This window comes from Falco punctatus (genome assembly GCF_963210335.1).
Source record: "Falco punctatus genome assembly, chromosome: 2".
NCBI lineage: Eukaryota > Metazoa > Chordata > Aves > Falconiformes > Falconidae > Falco > Falco punctatus.
The window spans coordinates 101,754,310-101,768,044 of record NC_137581.1 but is presented as its reverse complement, the minus strand read 5'-3'; the positions used below and the strand labels follow the sequence as shown (position 1 = coordinate 101,768,044).

Here is a 13,735-nt window from a genome sequence, read left to right as displayed (position 1 = left end):
TCATACAGGAGGACTGTGTGAACAGTCACATATCACCATGGTCATGTATCACCATTTCATGTGGCTTTTTACTACTAGAAGCTACACAGCCATGGTCATGTAGGTAGAGACAGCATAGAAAAGGACAGAAAAGAGATCCCTGGGATTGACCTGACTTTTTGTGTTCTGTGGATGGAGAGGAACAGGAGGCTCAGGCCCTACCAGCAGAATCAAGTTTTAGGTGTGATTTCCAAATCACACCTGTCTTCAAAGATGCAGCAACATTGTGCATTTCAAAGCCACAATAAAAACAGAAATGCAAAAACTTATGTTGCTGGCTGGCTCAGCAATGTGCTGCTTCTCTCCTAGGCCCCTCTCCTCTCTCATTCTAAAAACTGTTTTTCCTCCCTGCCTTCTCCTGGCTGGTGGCCAACTTGAAGGCCCCCAGACTCAACAACTGGGGCCCTTCCACTCTAGGGCAATCACTAACATTGCCTAGCTTGCTATGCTCAGCAAAACAGAAACACTTAGACCAACAAGGTTGTGGACCACCCTGTCTGAGTTCTAGTCATACATATGTTTACTTTTCAGTTTCCCTTTTACTTTGGTGTAATCCTAAATTCAGAAGCTTCTGCCTTCACAAGAGATAGATGCTGAGAGTCAAAGTCCAGAAACCTCCAATGGTTCATTGAACCAAAGCCATTCAACAATGACTTTGAGTTTTAAAAGCAGTTTATCACATTTATAATAAAACTGTGTTATTACTGCAGATTAACTTGGAATCTTGTCACACAAACTAAAAAATAAAAACATCTGAGGAGCATATGATTCCTTTCAGCCGTGGTATATAAGGCAAGGGCTCAACACTGGCAATTGCATGACCTGAACTAGGCCACTCAGATTTGACTCTATAGATTTCTGAAGATCATAAAGGAATCAAAAACCTGCCAAAGAGAGTTCAGAACCTCGTGTTTCTGAAAAACATACAACAGACAGTATTGTTACAGCATGATACAGCTCTCAAAAGAAAACCAAAACATTCTGTCTAGGTTCCTGTGCTGCTCCTAATTCCGACTCGGGTGCCATATGGCCTATAGTGACATGAGTAACAGACAGCCCCTGTTTTGGAGCAAGGAGCATGGACCCAAGCAGGTTACTAATAATATTAAACTCAGCCAGCTTTTCCTTTGGACTCTGCAGGTCTTTGAGTAAGCCTGAGATTTGGGAGTTATTTATTTTTTATTTTCTTTTAAAACTGCAAAACCTTTAACACTTATCTGGAATTTTGAAAAGATGGCTTTATCAATGATTTCACTTCATAGCTCTTCATTTCTCTATAGCAACTGGACCTTCCGAAATAAAAAAAACTCAGCAAAATCCAAGCAAGCTCTTGTTTTCTTTCCTATTTCTTTCTCCATCTTTCTAACAATATCCTAAAAGTCCTGCACTCACTATTTAGAGCTCTTCACACAGAGGTGAACAAATCGCTTTTTTACAGAGGTTTTTTTTGCAGAGTTTATGGTTGGATTTGATGAACTCACAGGTCTTTCTCAACCTAAATGATTCTGTGATTCCACAATTTCTATATCCCATGTCTAGCTTTTTCTCTTGAACACAGTTACATTCTGAGTCAGGACACAGGTCTCACTGACAATTTGCCTGATATCTAGCAGGCTGACAATGCTATCAAATATACATTATGCTGCTTGCAATTCTTCTTTATTAAAACTAACAAGAGTTCTTGCCAGATGAAAATAGATGGAAAATACACCCACATATATAGGTTGTAAACTTATCTTTTCTGTCTGGCTCTAAAAGGTAGTGTCTAAATGGTGTGCTAGATACACTGATGTATGGGTCCTGGGTGGGAGGCCTGGCCTTGTTTTGATGATCTATCAGGACAAGTTTTGCAGCTACAGCATCACCCCACACAGCCTGGTATGCCCCAGAGGAAAACCCCGGGTTGTTGCTGGGAGGAAGCCGTGGTGGACCTCAGCCTTGAGGGCATCTGCTGAGTGTACCCTTCCTGCCCTCAGCTGGCTGGCAGGCACCTCATAACTCCACCAGCGCAGCAGTAAATGTGCTTTCCCAGAGCCTTTGACATGTGGGGTTTTTTTCAGGAGTGCCTTATCCTAGCACACACAAGTGAACTGTCAAGTCATTGCTTTGTTGCTCATTTTTGCTTGAAGACAGAAAATTCACACGGAGACCGGGGCAGTGCCATTATAGCAGCTCTAAGGGAGAGTTAGTGCTACTACTTTATGGTCAAGACCACATCCATCTCCTTCTTTCAAAGAGTTTCTGTGCTGCTGTTGTGATAATGGTTTCAATATTTGCTTGAATTTATTTAAATAGCTCTACCAAGGAAAAGAGAAAGCAAGAATAAGGCAAACCTTTTGTAAATGCATAACAGACGCACCAGTGCATGCTGGGACGAATGCAGAACAGACTTGGACCTGTCATCACACTTCTCACAGCCGCATTCCTTCCCCAGCTCATGTGGCCCACACCTGGGATGCACTGGCATGGTCGCTTGTGAGGCTCCCGGGTTCAAAGCAAATGCTCATACCTTTGTTCCTGCCTGCAAGATTTTTTAATTTTAACCTTCTTCTTCCCTGTCATCAGTGTTGTCTTTCACTAGTAGTGGCTCTGACTATATACCAAGGCATGCTGGATGGATTTTTATTTTTTTTTTTTTAGTATACAGGACACCTACCGAAACCAAGTATAGATACGAGAACTAAAAGTTAGATAAAAGTCAAAGTTACAGAAAGTCAAGTAGCTAGAAGCATGAGGACTCTTGGCATTCTCTGGACATGTTACTTTTAATGAATACAGATTCTTCTTTGAGATGATGTGAAAAGTCAGAACTTCATTCTCTTTTTTCTTTTCCTTTTTATTTTTTTTTTTTTCTTCCCTCCAGCAATGACAAAGGTTTACTTCAATCCGGTTCAGTAACACTGAGGGTAAGGGTGAATGATCCATCTCTAGGATTTTTGTCAACTGGGGGACTAGTGTAAACTGGCTGCACAATAATCAAAGATCAAACCCTCATATGTACCAAGGCTGCAAGTGGCACTGATGCACAGCGACCTATCACTGTCAGAATGTATAAAGGTATCTCGCTTTTATTAATAGCCCTTGCTCTAACAGGAAGGGCTTTATTTGAAATCTGAGGCTTAAAAAACATAGGTTTCAAAAACCTGGGTAAGGGGCGGGGGAGGGGAAAGGAATGAAAAAAACAAAAAAAACAATCCCAAACAAAAAAGGGAACAGCAAGGCTACAACACTCTTTCCTGTTTGTAACTAAGCCAAATAAATTTCTTTGACTTAGGATTTACCACCCTGTCTGTTTCCAGCTACCCATAGTGCAACATGTGGATACGTAGCTGGAAGCTGAAGTGTAAGAAATACCTATTCTCTCTCTGATGCTTTCCATATTGGCTTTTACATTAGAATAATGTTGCTATGATTAAAGTCCACATGCAACTAAGGCAGTATTCTGTGCATTAAGGTCCATTTTAGGGTATGCATTCCTGCTCCTATGCCTTTCTAGCAGCTTTCTTTTTCTGAAAGAGAACAGATCAGGGCAAAAACTGGCCAGAAAATGTGATGTGACCAACAAACTGTACACTATACACTTGTCATGCTTTTATAGATCCTATGGTATTTTAATAGCATACTGAAGACATTGTCTACCCTTGGTTTTCAGAAAGTGGCTTTAAATACATTCTCCTTTAACAAAATCTGATTATATAATCTTCTTGTGACAGTCCATCATCTCATTTTGTCTGTCCTCTACCTGTTCTGTAACTGTCTTTAATGATGTCCCGTCACTCCAGGCCTGTCTGCATTAGCTGGTATATATCTGACTGGTCAGGGCTAGAATTCCTGGTTTTTAGAAAGCATTATTCTTATAGCAAGATAGGACCTTTCTAAAAAAAAAAAAAAAAAAAAAAAGGAAAAAGAAAAGAAAGAAAAAAAGAATCACTAGCTTTGCTACAAAGCATACAGTCTTAGTCAATACCAAACAGAAAGGTAGATTTTAACAGCAATTTTATAAATCTCTTGGTGGCTTTGCTGAATCTGTAGTTAGACTTACCTCACGTCACAACTCTTATTCATTTTAATTCTTTCCAATGATGAAACTAATATGAGCTTCACAGTTTGCTTATTTCACTTTACTCATATCTTAATATTCAGTTCCATGCAGAGAATGTTAACGCTGAAGCACTAAAATGGAAAAGCTGAAAAGAATTGACTCATCTAAGAGGAGGCTACTATGCCTTCTGCCTTCCCACTAAAAGTTACCTGCTCTTTTTCTATCCAAAGATAAAATGAAACTTATCAACCTTTTAATTTGGGTGTTTCACACAGGTTGCAATGCCACAAAACCAGATAACAGCTCCAGAAAGCACTTAAGAGTCACAAGTGAAAACTGAAGTGTGATCCACCTTCTACCAGTTCAGCACCAGTGCAACCCAGCCACTGGAAGCCTATGAGCAGGTCACCTGCACAGTCTGCACTGAAACTCAGCCTGTCCTTGGCACTTATGGGACAAAAATCAAGGCCATGACTCTGTTGCAATGGTATCTTTTTTTCTGTGCTCAACAGGAAGACATACAGAGATATATATCACCCTCAAAACATCCCGCAGACTCAGAAAAAAAAACCCAAAACATCAGCCACATTGGTGAGAGAGGTAGGGAGAGGAAAATTCTCCAGATAAATGAGACAGAGGAATTGGTTCTTCTCCCCACTCTGCCAGGGATGAGAAACAATCTCATTAGCTACCTCTTCCCCAAGTGCCATGAAGGAAGAAAAAATGGGGGTTTGTAGCATCCCTGATAAGATGACTATATTTCAGAAGACCCAGGAGAGAGTCCCATGAGTCCCTGTCATTGCTTGTAGTCATACCCCATCTCCTGTTCTTCCTCCCAGCCTTTCCACCACACCCTGATGGCATTAAGGGTTTGAAGTTTTCCCATGTTTTGCAACAAAATGTGTGTATTTTCTTTATGCATCATGAAAATCCCACCAACATTCAGAATTATTCTTTTTTCCAAAAATCTGTCTAAAACTGAAAAAAATAACACTGCAATGACAGTTTAATGGCTTAGTAAAGCTGGGAAAGATTTTGGAAATGCAAAACTTGCGTAGTTTAGTCCACTTCTATAAAGGGTAAGGAGATACTATCCAATTATGATAATGACGACATGATGTGTTAGCCATCATCATTATTCTGTGTTAAACAAGATTAGCTAAACATTTAATTTAAGAGTGATCAGGAATTTTAAAATGAAACTTCTCATACATCTGTTAAAATAAAGCCTGATCAACTGGTTGAAATGTCACAATTCCAGAAACTTGATGGTGAAGTTCTTCAACAGTCAGTACTTCCTATATCTTCAGTTTTTCAATTAAAAACTTATTTTTCAATATTTTTCTTTCAAATTGTAACTTGTACCAGAGAAATTGAAATAAAATTTGAAAATTTAAAAAGGAATCAATACCTTTCAAACTCATCTTAGCAGACCCATCCAAAACAATCTATTAGCAGTTTACAGTTCTGAAAAGTCTGGGCAGATAGAAAAGCATACTACAGATGACCATAAAGGTCCTTTTCAGATATAATCAACTAAAACAGGATCATTTTTATGTTTCCAGGGCAACTATGAACTATATTAAAAAACTACGGTTTTAATTTTCCAGATAATTTGAGATTCAGTGCAGAATACTGACTTGTCCTACATTCTACTTGAGCAAGTGATTAAATTTTTTGTTGATGGCAACACATATTGGGTCAGGTTGAAATTTTTACAGAGTACACTGAGATGTCTCTTAACAAAATTATATGAAGTCATTAATTCCACAGAAACAAATGTGGAAATTAACGATGAAGAATATGAGAAAGGACAAGGGCATTTATATAAGCCTGAAAAGATTAAAATAACGTTATAGGGAAGTATGATTATTTTCTCTCCTTTACAGATAGTGTTTTATCTGACTGAGAATGCATACATTAAATAGAAGGATTAATTTCTGTGGCTTACATCAACATTTTCAATTAATTACCTGTCACTATGAAGTGAAAAATACGAATTAGTGGAAAACTTTTCTAGAACAATGACATAAAGAGGTTGTCTGCTTTTTTTCAAATGCTGTCACTGCTTTTTCTCCCCAGACTATACAGCAAGTCCCCTTTCTTAGCAAATCTGAAGAAAAAAAGTCACTCGGTAAGTATAAAGTGATGTAGGAACTTGCCTACATCAATAAATTCAAGTAAAAGACATTATGTGTGAAGTCAGTAGTAACCAGTAGCCCCCAGTTTAGGCTGGAGGTAAGGATTATTTCCTTCTTTGAAAAAATGCTTCCATAAAAATGGTTATAGTAGTAAGCGGTACTAAATCCTTTGGTCAGGCTTCCAACAATGAATAATGACTTATCTCAGTATTCATGTATTGCATTATCTTCAAATAGCATTTCCTCAGGAGAGAGAATGAGATTATCATCAATGTGATGTTCTTGCCATGACAATTTCATCACTTTTGTAATACCCTAGTCTTGAGCAGTAAGTTTGCTTTGAAAAATCAAGTATAAAAGCCAGAGTAACCATAATGATTTAAAAAAATTATAAGATTTCTTGAAGGACATCTGTGTTTTAAGCAAAGTAAACACAGTAGCAGATATTCTAATACTGAATACCTTCAGACACACAAGACCTGCATCTTCCACATGAGTGCATACCCATTAATTTTGGATGGTGGTTCTAAAAATTTTTAAAGTTGAATAACTTTGAGAAGCAAATTATGTTTCAAGTGATAAGGCAGAGAAATAGAGGTTCAATCACACAGGAGATAGTTAATTAAAATTCTTCATAAGATCTGAAATTGGTCAAAAATGGAAGGTTCCATTCACATTAAATTTGAAGGGACAAGGAATATGAAGCAAATGTCTGCTTACATAATTTCCCTGATTTAAACCCTAGACAGTGATTTGTGGCACTGGCCAAACATTCCCTTAGGTTACTGTGTCCCATTAGGGAAAGAGAAATACAGCTTTTTGCTACTCTTGTTTTCTCCAGATTTTTTATGGCTGTGTAAAACTGATGCTCTTCCACAAGTTAGAACGACTTTAAAGCTGTTTTATAGCTGTCTGCCAGCTGGGGTTTCCAGAGCATCTTCTCCATGCTACACAAAATAGAAGCAATTTCCCACAGTACACAGGTAAGAGATTGTGTGGGCCATTGTCCTCACCAGTAACCCAACAACCCTGCATGGCAGCCTGTATGGCACCTGAACTGGGAGTACTGGCTGTGGACTCATCCATTATGTAGTCTAGTTATCCTTTTTCATAGTTTCATAGAACCGGTTGGGTGGGAAGGGACCTTAAAAATGGTCATCTCGTTCCAATAGCCCTGCCATGGGCAGAGGAAAGGTGCAAAGCCATCCCTGTGGGCTCAAACCACCAGCTGGCTAACAGCTGAAAGCGCCAACCAGCTGTGCCACAGACTCAGCTATGGCAGTTCTGGTTTTCTGTAACCTTTGATTCCTCTCACATTTATTGGTCTCCCACCATTTAACCTATGCAACTAAGGATACCAAAGTATGGCTTAGCAAATTATTTTCTTTTTATTACATGCCCTCCTTTTCTTTGCACCAGTTGTAAACTTTTTTTTTTTAAAAAAAACAAACTTTATTCTCATTTTCTGGCAGCACTGTACTCCAAAACAGACTAGGAATTTTAAGCTGTATTGCTGATGGCCTACGTGAAAAATGAGCCTGTAAGAGTCAGATGAAATTTAAAACATCTATTTAAGGTAGAAAAGACTCAAATCCTCAACTGACACTTAGATGTCTGATTACAGTTTTAATGTAACATCTGTCAGTCTTATTAGAGTTGTGTTACTTCTTGTTTCAGCTTCAGTTTGTACTATTGAAAATTCCCTTTTCTCATTGCAAACAATGAATTAATCTGCACAAAAAGCTCATAATATCCTGCAATCTTCCGTAACAACAAGCCAATAGGAAGGTTTTTCTAAGCTGGGTTTCCCAGAGCCATGCATTCTTCTATGAGGTAACATGGCAAAACAGAAGAGAATTTGGCTGTGGAATGAAGGCTTTTCATTTCCTCTTACTACCAAATACAAGTTTCTTTGGAAAGTCTTGTACAAAATGAGTTCTTTCTTGAAATGTTAAAATGCTTTGGAATAATGTCAATTGGATGTTGAGTTTCCCTCTTTTTTCTGATAAAAAATAGAGGTGTTATTTCCCAGCAGAGTGTAACCTTTTGAATTTTTAATGCTGTAGATTAATTTGTATTGCTCTATAACTGGTAATGGAGTGTTGTGTTCTGATTTTTGAGTATTTGGTACTTTTATCTCCGCATCATGATACTGTCACACTTCATACAGATATCTGCAGTCATGAGCTAAAGATCAAGCTCGTCCTCCAGTCCACATTTCCACATTTCCACATCGACTTGATTTTTGGCTCAATGCTGGAATGAGTTACTTGTCTAGCAAGGAAACTCAGGTTTATGGAGACTTTCTCCATTGATTACGTGCACAAATTGTTGTATAATCAAACTCGGTTGCTTACCAACACAGGACAACTTGTTCTCTGAACTCAAAGTTTCCCTGAGGCATGACTGGCAGCAGCAGTACAGACGGAGTGTCAGACAGTGCATCAATATAGAAACAAGACACAGAAGTGGTTCTGTCACCTGGAAGGCTATTTTTTTAATCAATAAGAATTAGGAACCATCTTTATAACTTGGGTTTATATCTAAATGATAACAAGACTCAACTCCCCACCATGTTTCATCTGGCTAACATACTTAGATTCTAGATCCTGTTCTTACATTTGATAGCCTAAACCTGTGTGTAGATAGAGGAAAAAAAGCCAAATACAGCATTTCTGCAAGGGTTTTATGCTATATCATTACACTGGGGGAGCGGGGTTGTTGATTTAAACCTCAAGGGTAATAAATACTTCTAATACAATCAAGCTTGAGATATGCTTCGTTTATAAAACAAAACTCCTTCATTCAATTCTGGAAAGTAAAATGATAAAAAGACCAGGTAACATTAAATCTGCAAGTCATAATAAACTCCAAATTCAAGATGTATGAAACTATACATAAAAACACGTTCAATGTGTTTTCTCAACTAATGCATCTTGGTTTATGAAAATCACACATTTATTGTGAGATTTTATTTTTCCTTCTATGCACATGTAGAGTATCACTTGCCATTAGAGGTGGTGAACAATTTCTCAAACTTCTGACTAAATTCTCAACAGTTTTTCTACACATACCTCTGCAGCCAACCCTATTCCATTCAGGGGAAGGTCTCCCATTAGGAGGAAACACAGCCAGGAGCAAAGATATCTGAACACCAGACACCTTTTCCCATCTATTAGGTCAAAATACATTGGAGGGCTGCAGTCACATCGTGTTTCCAGTTGCATGGAAAACACTTGTGTATCTTCTAGCAAAACCTTCCATGCTTCATTTCATCACCTGTGAGAAACACCATTACGAGCCACACTTGATACCTTCTGGAAGACAAATTGGCATTTGACTTTCCAAAAAGGAGTGTAAGCCAATTTATAGTATTAAACACATATGGCATGTTACTAGTAACAACAGATAATCTAATTGTACAAAAAAGTGTGGCATAAGGTGCAAATTGATTTCATGTCTTTACTATTAAATTCCCATTCCAAGTTTGACTAAAGAAAAAAACTTTGTCACACATGATGTAATTATTATGAAACTTTATTATATTATTAAATATTTATAGATATGACTAAAACTCTCATTAAATATAATGTTGATGTGATAATAAAATTCATAAAAACTTTGCCCCTTTTTTCCCTAACTGCTGTCCATACACTTTTCTCACCAATCTCCTTATTTAACCTGTAGCAGTGGCATGAACGTAAATGAAAATAATCCCAAACACCTGTTGTTTTTATAATGTATTTAAAATTAACTTTCATTTGCCTTCTGAAAAACATCCTGGAAATATGTAGGTGCTGAAACCCAGGTATTTGGCACACAGCTGAATCAGATGCAGGTGGAAATTAGCAGTGTGTATTTTCTAAAATCAGTATTTACTTTCTCATAATTGCAAACAGCTTAATCTTAATAAAGAAACATTCACTGTTCTGAGTGGATATTTGCTTTGCACTTAAAAATAAAACTGTCAACTTCAGGACTTTACTAAGGTAAAAGCACACATATCTGGAAAGCCTGGCTTCTGGCTGCTAGACAGCAGTACCCTTCACCTGAACTTCTTTAATGGAGATTCTCTCTTAACTTTCATAGTGGTGTCTTGGACCGCTTGAGGAGCCCTTCTGAGAGCTGCCTGTGTCCAGAGACCACAAAGCCCATGTCATGTCAGGAGCTCTGGGGATGCGTCACAGTGAACAAGTGGTCACGGGGATGTCCCAAGTACCTCACCATTCTGCTGGACAAGCAGCTCCCTCCTAACCAGCACAGGCTTACCAACACCATTTGGCTTCATCCCCTCATTCCATATCCAACCTCTACAGCAACCTCAACACTGTCGGAGCTGCAAAACTGATCATGAGCTGGTGAGTCACCAGAAGCTGAAAAGTCTCCCACAGGCTGCTACAGCAGTATAAAACTATTTTTCCTTTGTGGATAAGGCATATTAGATAAATTGTGCAGGAATCTGAGATATTCCTTTGCATTATGAGGACTTTGAAGTGGCAGAATAAATATTGGACGTCAAGTAAAACGTCAAGACATGAGTCAAAAAGATTAAGAAAATGTCTGGTACTAACAGTGCTGATCTGCAGTGGTGTCATACCTATCCAAAAAGCTACGTCAGTTTGTGTGGACAAAGTGTACCACAAAATTTGGATTTGTTTATATTTGAGGCAAACACGTCTTGGGCTGAATGGGAAGCCACAAAGCTGATGTAAAAAGATTATCCCTGCTGATAAAAGAGTAATTTAGAAACATCACTAGTTATCTGAGAGGTGAAGGAGCAGAATAGGAGGATCAGTAAGACTAATGGGGGGAAGTACAGCTGGAAGACCTGGCAATGCTTTTCAAGTTTTACAGTACTACTACCTGGTGCTATTACAAAAGTAAACGTAATTTTTTCTTTCTTATGCAGCAACAGAAAAAAAAGAAGTTGTTTGAAAAAGCTTCTGATTGCTGAGAAGGAATCTAGGCTTTAAAAGTAACGTGCAATTAGTTTTAAAGTAAACAGAGTTTGAAAGAAAAAAATTAATACCTACAAACAAAAAAGATGTAACCCAATACTTGAAATTAACTTTGTCCAGTATTTAGCAACAACAACAACAACAAAAGAATAAAAAAATAGTAGATAATAAAATGGAAATAAATAAACATATCCACAATTAAGATGCTTGGTCTTGAAATAAGAAGTCATAAATTATAAGTAAGCCATGTACTCCAAGTAGTTCTGAGCAAAATTGATACTTGGCTCCTTGCTGTAGATACAGAGAATCAGACAGAGATGCTCAGAAAAGATTCTTCCAATTGACCCCTTTAGGTACTACAGCATTGGGGTGGCCACAGAGGACAGCAAGCGTACAAGGCAATAAGTATATTGGAGCTTCCTTTACTTGTCTTTGCATCCAGTGAACTAAAATATCCATTGCAAAACCAGACTGTTTATCATCCTATGAGCAGTTTTAACCTATAACTGATGTCAAATATTAATTGATGTCAGCTAATTCTGATTTTCAACAATCCTAATGCCTACCCATCTTGACTTGAAGTCAGAAGTAACTGGGTCAAAAAAAAACCCTTGTTTTTTCTGCCATTTTCCATAAAACCAGAAGCTATTTGAATTTTAATGTCTGGTTTGCCTATAAAATTGCAAACTATACTGTCAAATGAAATTGCAGTTCTTACAAAAGTTTATTGCTAAATTAATAATGCTGAGGTTAACTTATGAGGTTCAGAAAAAGAACACTATGGACTTTACTGAACCATGGTTTTTTCAAGTGCCTGGAAGTACTCAAGCAAAATTTTACAAACCAGTTCAGAAATTGAACTGTGAATTGATTCAGAATGTATTACCATTAGAATAAAAACTTTTTAAAATTTTAATTAGCTCATCTATGTACCTGGAAATTTAGCACCATTTAAACACTCATACCTGAACAGTGAAAAATATCTTTATTTAATAGCTATATAGCTGAAGTTCGTAATAGTGCATACCATCAAGAAAACAGGAAAGAAAATATAATTTAATATAGCTGAATTTGTTCAAGTACTACAGCTATTAAAGTAATTGAGTTTTTACATTACTGTAATGTAAGGCCAGCACCTTTTCATAGTTGACCTTTTCAGTTTTAACATTTTAGCTTAAAATCCTGGTTAAAGAAATATATTTATCTTTCAAACTTTTGAATAGAATTCATATGGCCTAGGTTAGTGTTCTGCCTTTGGACTTCATGGCTGTGCTTTGTGGAAGGGCTCTGCTGACACCCCTGAACACCTGAGGCAAGACAGAGAGAAGGTCTAGTTGGACCCAGGCTTTGTAATTCCAGTTCTGAAAACACCTCCAGCAGCATTTCATAGGCAAGTGGTCTTTTCAGCTTGTATTTTAGGAAATATTTAGTTTAAGAATATGTAGGTTCTTAAAATAGGGAGAGCTGTTTGAAGAAGTAAGAGTTTCCTTCATCCATTGGTTAGAAGTTGCAAAGGCTGATATGAAGGCCACAGAAAGGAAAAGGGTGCAATTTCATTGGAAAGAGACCACAGAAAGATAAAACACCCAGATGGAAAATTCAGATTAAGTTTTTTGTTCACCTGTTAGGCGAATATTAAACCAGTGGTAGCTAACTTCTCACGCAACTCTGTTCTTTGGTCATGATTTCCAACATTCAGTCTCTGAACTGAAATGAAAGGAAGAACACATGTCATTAAAATATCAATCATTAAAATTATTAACATTATTGAAATTTAATATCTTTCAAGTGCCATTGAAAGAGGAAAAAATTGAGTGACAGGATTAAAAAGCCAAACAAGAGACATAAAAGAAAGAGGAGGAAAGCAAAAATTACAAAGTGAGTAGTAGTAAAGAAAAACCCTCTATACTACTTCAAGCTATTGCCCTGGAGCTGAGAGAAGGGAATATAGAAAAATGAAAATTAATCTGTAATTGACAACACTGATGTTGTCTATGTAAAACAAAAGGTCAGACTATGATCCACAAGGTCAGTTTAATTCATTGTCAGACTACATTATTACTTTTAATGTAGTGTAAACTATTATTTTCTAGCAGACAACACATGCAAGATGGTCTGCTTTATTTACATGCTATTGATGGTTAACAGTGACCACTGAAGTAAGACAAAAGAATGAAAACTGATATTTATCATTAGAGGACAGGGCTATACAATTAAAAAGAAAATTTTTTTTGTGGTAGAGTTGGAGTAATTGCTAAAGCATAAACCAATGGACAGGGTAGTCGTCCAACAACCTAGTATGGACATGGTTTTACTCTCTGTATTCATGCTATGCACAACCTTGCTCCTCGAGGAGTTATGCAAGGTGTAAAAATCCTTCTAAGAAGTAAAGTTATGACAAGTTTTGTGAATATCATCAGTTGCCTTCTCCCTTCAACAGAGGCCCTGTTAAAGAAGCAAGTCACTGGTTCCAGCATGCTTAAAGCACTACATGTGCACACAGACAAAAAAGCTGTCCTCACAGATTTTCCTGGACTTGTAGCAACCCTCACTCG

At 37.5% G+C, this 13,735-nt stretch overlaps 1 long non-coding RNA gene across 2 annotated transcripts in view; it reads right to left on the bottom strand.

Moving 5' to 3' along the window:
* LOC308059358 overlaps positions 1-13,735 on the bottom strand; it is a 186,677-nt gene that overhangs the window by 106,435 nt on the left and 66,507 nt on the right. For both annotated transcript variants that reach the window (XR_013926214.1, XR_013926215.1), the window contains exon 1: positions 1-13,735. This exon is cut by the window's left edge; it is cut by the window's right edge and continues 66,507 nt beyond it. This is a non-coding gene — a long non-coding RNA (uncharacterized lncRNA).